This window comes from Octopus bimaculoides, chromosome 6 (genome assembly GCF_001194135.2).
Source record: "Octopus bimaculoides isolate UCB-OBI-ISO-001 chromosome 6, ASM119413v2, whole genome shotgun sequence".
Taxonomy (NCBI): Eukaryota; Metazoa; Mollusca; class Cephalopoda; order Octopoda; family Octopodidae; genus Octopus; species Octopus bimaculoides.
This window is the reverse complement of record NC_068986.1, coordinates 73,777,419-73,784,918: the sequence shown is the minus strand read 5'-3', so window position 1 is coordinate 73,784,918 and position 7,500 is coordinate 73,777,419. Positions and strand designations below refer to the sequence as shown.

The following is a 7,500-nucleotide window of genomic DNA, read 5'->3' as shown; positions in this document are numbered from 1 at the left end:
TGATGATGATGATGATAATGATGATGATGATGATGACGACGATGATGTACTTGATGTTTGTTTTTATTTTGGGCAACTCCAAATGCCATGTGGCTGGGCTTCAACATATTGGCCCGTTTCATTTATACAAAGAATTTTAAGAAAAAAAAAACATCTAGACACACATACAGATATACATGTACATACACACATACATATAGAAAAAACAAACGCAATAAATGCCCCCAAGTATATATACATATATATATATATATATATATATATATATATATATATATATAGATAGATAGATAGATAGATAGATAGATGTATGCTTATTTCTATTTATGTGTGTGTGAATGTGTAATATATATATGTGTGTATCTATATATTACGCATATACACACATAAATAGAAATAAGCACACACATGCACGTATATATGTGTATATAATATATATTTTACACAGAACTATATACATTTCTTACTTTGGGACAAAGATACTTAATGCTACAGAGAGACATTGTGAAATAAATTCGGATTTTCTCAAGAACATTATTGGGATGAAATAACCAATGACCAAAGTGATTTCAACTAAGAATATAGACTCAGAGATACAACTGAGTACAAAGATTGAATCACAGATTCAACTAAGAATAAAGATCGACTCACAGACTCAGCTAAAAATAAAGTTTGCCAGACTTATTTCAACCAGAGATTATGTTCCTGCTCCGTAACACTTAACACCATATAGAGATCAAAACAGACATCATATACTTTAATGTGTGTGTGTGTGTGTGTGTGTGTGTGTGTGTGTGTGTGTGTGTGTGTGTGTGTGTGTGTGTGTGTGTGTGTGTGTGTGTGTGTGTGCGCGTGTGGGTGGTGGTGCGTGGGGGAGCACATGTTTATGCTTGAGTGTTTGTAACTGTGAATGTGTCTGAGAGTGCTTGGTCTATGTAAGTGCACAGTATGTGTGTGAGAGAGTGTGTATGTATGTATGTATGTATGTTACATTCAGAGACTGGGAAAAAGAAAAGAACAAAGAGGAAGATGATAATAGAGAGAAACAGACTGTGAGAGAGTGTGGGAGATATCTGGAGTTACAGAGAGTAATAGATAATATAAAGAGCAGATGACATATTGTATCACATGATCAAATAGAAAGAACAGACAATGTGTCACATGACCAACAGAACAGAGAAGAAAACAATTTTATTTTATTCTTATTTAAATTTTTGTTTCATCTTATATCTTATTTGTTACTCATATTTTTTATGTAATATATTGATATTACATTTTGATGTTGTTGACATTTATATACCAATGTTTCTATATGATATCATATTGATATCATATTTTAATTTTGTTTATACATTAAATAGTGTATTTTTTTCTTCTTTCTTTAATATTAGGTAAGACAAAGAAGTGTATCATCATTATCATCACTATCATCAACATCATCATCCCCACCAGCACCGATACCACTATTACCACCAGACCAGCAATCTTATAAGGAGTATGCAATTGATTACATTGACCACCACCCCTACCCACAGCTTGACTGGTACTTTATTTTATCAAGCATGAAAGGACGAAAGACAAAGTCAACATCAGCAGAATTTGAACCTGAAACACAAAGAACTGGACGAAATGCTGCTAAGCATTTGCTCCAATACACTAAGATCACCACCTAGATAATAATGGTTTCAAATTTTGGAACAAGGCCAGTATTTTGGGGTGAGGGGCTAAGTCGATTAAAGCAACCCCAGTGTTCAACAGGTACTCATTTTATTGACCCTGGGAGGAGGAACAGTAAAGTCAACCTCAGCAAAATTTGAACCAGAATGTGAAGGCAGACAAAATGCCACTAAGCATTTTGCCTGGCATGCTAGCAATTCTGCCAGCTTGCAGAATTGCACTTAAATGATAATAATAATAATAATAATAATAATAATAATAATAATAATAATAATAATAATAATAATAATAATAATAATAATAATGCCCAGATGCAGTGGCTCTCATGGCTTCTGATCTTAGTTGATTGGAAGTGTTATCATGTACATTGTTTTGTCTTGGTATAAAAGGATGGGCTACAGCAAATATTCTGCTTAATACCACAGATTTGCTTTTCAGTTGTTTGACCTTAACCAGTTCAGCATGTCCCTTGCTGGCTGACGATATGTGCATCTCTGATCATGAGCAGAAGTAGTGGGGGAGCATCATAGCCATGTGTTGAGAGGAATTCTTTGGGCTTTGAATAATTCACCTTTGGAAACATGGGTGTTTTGCTCAACAAACCTTATTCAAGGACCTTTTGGGCTATTCAACCTGAAGAAAATTCTAACTGGGCTCCACCTGCGAAGTCATGCACTGTTTATCTTGATATGAGATCACCATGTCGCACACATAAGGTTGTGATGCATGTGCCTGGTGTACCCTTAACAGACTGGTAGTCATGATGGGTATATTGGGCTTTGTATATTTTACCCCAGTGTCACTTTGATGGCATGCACTGCTCTCTCACTCAATAATAATAATAATAATAATGGTTTCATATGTTGGCACATATGAGGGGAGGGGGTTTACTCAACTACCACTGATTCTTGTACTTGACTGGTACTTCACTTTATCAACCCTGAACAGAAGAAAAGCAGGGCTGACCTCAACAGGATCTGAACTCAGAATGTAAAGATCCTTGCTAAATACCACAAAGTAGTTTTTTCCAAAATGCTAACGTGGCTGTGTGGTAAGAAGTTTGCTTCCCAACCACACAGTTCCAGGTTCAGTCCACAACATGACACCTTGGGCAGGTGTCTTCTACTACAGCCTCAAGCTAACCAAAACTTTGTGAGTGGATTTGGTAGATGGAAACTGAAAGAAGCCCATTATATATATTTGGATATATCTATGTGTGTGTGTGTGTCTTTGAGTGTGTGTTTCTCCCCCACCACTGCTTGACAACCAGTGTTGGAGTGTTCATATTCTTGTGACTTAGTGATTTAGAGACAGAGACCAATAGAATAAGCGACAGGGTTAAGATAATTTTAAAAAGTACTGGGATCAATTCATTCAACTAAAAGTTTTTATAAGCAGTGTTCCAGCATGGCCACAGTCTAATGACTGAAACAAGTAAGAGATAAAAGATTCTCTCAGCACATCACTTACATCCATATCTTCTATGTGTGTGGATTGGATAGGTCTTCTCCAACAAGAATTTCACCACTTGTAAATCCATTGTTTAGGCAGAATGGTATACATATAAGACTATTGGATTTTACTCACAAGGTATTAGAATCTTATATGTATACCATTCTGCCTAAACAATGGATTTACAAATACAATATCCCTGCATATCTCACATCTATTTTTGTTCCTCCACTTCACTCTCTATTTCCTATCGTATCTAAATTAACTATTGCTTAACCATCCTCTCACACTGTCTCCAATGAAGGGATATTATAAATATCCTGGAAACAGCTGTAAGACCTTCTATTTATAAATGTTCTAAAATCTTTCACAGCCTTAGATTTTTATCTCATTATGAAAAGTAAATCCTTATATACACATGCTGATATATGACCTACATTTGGACCCCTTATTCACATAATCACCAACCCTGGAGCCTAACTATAGTCTATCTATAGCACTTATTCAGCATTACCTGAAAACTCTGGGTCTAATTGACACCACTACCATAATTAGTTCTATATTGAACAAGATGTGCTGATCATAGTTGAAAAGTCTGTTGTTCAATCATTCAAACTTTGGATTAATCACTCCCATCCCCACCCCCAAAAATCCTCTTTTAAGAGGTGAGTCAGCCTATATTAGTGAAAGTGAAACATAAAATGCTCAACTCCAAATATACAAACTTCATTAATTATTCATATCAGACAAACTTCATAAATCCTATCCAAAATATATATATTTCTGTAAATGGTATTCACACAAGTATGGTTACTGTAATTCAACTCAAAGTCAGCTGTGATTAAGTAGATGCATGATCAAAGGCATTGCAGATGTGATCATCCTGTCTTTTAAGTGTTATGTCAAGTACTACATTACCTATTGGACCTTTTCTCTTTTACAGGATGGTAGTGTGAGAGAAATTTGGTTGCCATTTCTAGCAGGCTGGGCCACCCTGTAGAGGTTCTTTTTTAGCTCAAAACATACTTTGAACTGAGATGGCTCAATATTCTAGTTGAACAATATTGAGGATTAGTATCTTTGCTGTATGGTAGGGCCACACAGATACATTCCCAAAATGGGAAAGGAATTATTTGCATTACTAGTTTATATACAAAGACAACATGTAACTCATAATTTATTATAAAGAAAGTAATTGTTGAATACCATTCCTTAATATAAGAATTCAATGCATAAATCTCTATTGACAAACAACCAATATTCACTTGGATTTCCCCAAAATTATGATTTTCATCGCATTTACAATATCAAAAAAATGAAATTATAAGATGTTTACAATTGTTGAGAAAAAACATAGACACACAAGCACCAAAAACATGAAATTTTTCACATAAAGAATTCATTGTTGAGAAATAAATATTACCTGACATTTGTATCTATCTAAAACCAAAATCTATTACAATTTTTTTTTTGACTTATGAGAATGTTGCCTTAAAAGATTCTGCAGACAACATAACATCAAAACAATACCTCTATGCTTCACAGATTCACATCAAAGTAAATCCTAACCAAGTCAAATTCAACAAATATGATGATAACAACCACATATTTCGGTATAAATATAAGAGTATTCAAAAATTATGATTGGAAGAGATATATGAAATCAAGAACACAAGAATATGATGGCGTGAAAAGAAACCATGTAAATCTTTGAAATGAAGTTTACACAAGAGAAGTAAAAAGGTCATTTGTGTGCAGGAATAGTTATATGGTTCAGGGTTACCGTGGCGAGCTGGCAGAAATGTTAGCATGCCAGGTGAAATGCTCATCGATATTTCGTCTGTCTTTGTGTTCTAAGTTCAAATTCCACGCGGTTGACTTTGCCTTTCATTCTTTCAGGGTTAATAAATTAAGTACCAGTTGTGTAATCGACTGCCCCCAAACCCAAAAATCTTTTGGGCCTTGTGCCTAGAGGAGAAAAGCATATATGGTTCAGGGTTCGGTCTTACCATATAGAACCTTAGGTAAGTTTCTTTGACCTTAACCTTCAGTTGTCCAATACTTTGTGAATGAATTTTGGTAAATGCAAAATTGTCTCATTAAAGAGGCTTTTGTCTTTTACTAATTTTAGTCATTAGATTGTGATCGTGCTGGGGCATTGCCTTGAAGAACTTTCAGTTGAATGAATTGACCCCGGTACTTATTATTATCTTTTAAGCATGATATTTAATCTATCAGTCAATTTTGCCAAAACACTAAGTTACAAGGACATAAAGACATCATCACCAGTTGTCAAGCAGTAGTGGGAGACAAACACAAATGCAAAGACACACACATGCACACCACAAATATATATATGTGTGTGTGTGTTTATATGACTGGCTTCTTTTAGTTTCCATCTGCCAAATTCTCTCACAAGGCTTTGGTTCGCCCAAGGTCTATAGTAGAAAACATTCCCCCAAAGTGCCATGCAGTGGAACTGAACCCAGAAGCATGTGGTTGGAAAGTAAACTTCTTACCACACAGCCACACCTTAGTCAGGTTTCTCACTTTGTTCACCTGTCATCATCAAACTGGAGCTAACTATGAAATCTCACATGTCCTTTGAAGTTTACAGAACAATTATATCAACATATAATAACAACACTGTAATGTAATCAATTATATTTACATAGGTATAACCAGAGTAGAAGCCCAAAAAAATATCAACATAGAACAGATAATATAACCAATCACTAAATCCAGCTGAAACTATAATCAAAATATCTTCAAATATATGGCAATAACCTGCACTAGTTTTAGTGGCACATATACTAAAATTGGAATGATACAGAGAAGATTAGCATAATTCCTGCACAAGAAAGGTACACAAGTTTGTGAAGCATTCCATATTTATTTTCATAGGCATAAGGATGGTTGTGTGGAAAAAAATGTCTGTTTCTTAACCACACAGTTTTAGGTTCAGTTCCATACACCTTGTTGGCACTCCGTCGCTTACGACGTCGAGGGTTCCAGTTGATCCGATCAACGGAACAGCCTGCTCGTGAAATTAATGTGCAAGTGGCTGAGCACTCCACAGACACGTGTACCCTTAACATAGTTCTCGGGGATATTCAGCGTGACACAGAGTGTGACAAGGCTGACCCTTTGAATTACAGGCACAACAGAAACAGGAAGTAAGAGTGAGAGAAAGTTGTGGTGAAAGAGTACAGCAGGGTTCGCCACCATCCCCTGCCGGGGCCTCTTTGAGCTTTAGGTGTTTTTGCTCAATAAACACTCACAACGCCTGGTCTGGGAATCGAAACTGCGATCCTATGACCGCGAGTCCGCTGCCCTAACTACTGGGCCATTGTGCCTCCACTCCATACACATACACAGTGTCAAACACACACACACATATACAGTTGACATCATGAGAATTTTATAAACTTTCAAGAGAACATGGAATAATTGTTTTGGAACAGTGGATCTTGAAGCATATCACATAAAGCTATAAATAATAGTAAGTACACATTGGGTTGAAAAACCCTTTGAGCTAGAAAGAGTTGAAGGTTGTGTGTGTGTGTGTGTGTGTGTGTGTACTCACATACAAGAAGGTGTTCTTCCAAGAAAACTCAAATAAGCAGAGTTAAATGCCATGCTTAAGGATATAACACTGAAACAAAATTAAGATCTGAACGTGCAATTAGGCATTCAGTCCCTTAACATCACAGCTCACTCAGCAAATATCTCTCTTGACTACATCATCAACATTGTCATCATTTTACATTTGGTTTTTTTCCAAGTTATTATGGGTTGGACAAGTTTCTCACTCTCTCACTACTCATCATCTGACCTTCATCATCTGGCATACCCACACAGTGTTAACGAGCACCAGTTATTTTGACGCTTTGACTGTCATGTTTCTTTCTTCTAAAGTATGTGGTTTCTGTCCCCTGTCACAGACTTCTTCACAATGTGGAGTGGGTGTAATTTATCTTACCACCAACATTAGAACGTTTGTCTGCAACAGGGTTCAAGAATTTACTCTACCTTAACACATATATATTACTGAAAATACCACCATTGGCCTCAATATTGTGTTCACAGCATAAGTTTACTAAAAGTTATTTTCTCTGGTTCAGGATTATAAATTATTTACTTACAAAATCTTGGGAAATTTGTTCCAGACATTCAAATTAACATAAAATTAGACTATTTTGTTAAATTCCATAGAGGAATTTTTATTTGAATCGCAAAAAAACAAAACTGTAAATGAATGTCATTTATATGATTGAATAGAATTATTCCATATATAGATACAAATGCACATTTACATACATATACATACGCACATATACATACATGCATATACACATGTACAGACAGATA

The 7,500-nt window shown here is 35.5% G+C and overlaps 1 protein-coding gene and 1 non-coding gene across 2 annotated transcripts in view; one reads left to right on the top strand and one right to left on the bottom strand.

Moving 5' to 3' along the window:
* The window catches only part of LOC106873829 (pleckstrin homology domain-containing family H member 1), a 949,845-nt gene that overhangs the window by 468,740 nt on the left and 473,605 nt on the right, over positions 1-7,500 (bottom strand). The window lies entirely within an intron of this gene.
* LOC128248225 (U6 spliceosomal RNA) lies at positions 5,919-6,025 on the top strand. Its single transcript, XR_008264511.1, has one exon. It is a non-coding gene; the product is annotated as a U6 spliceosomal RNA (small nuclear RNA).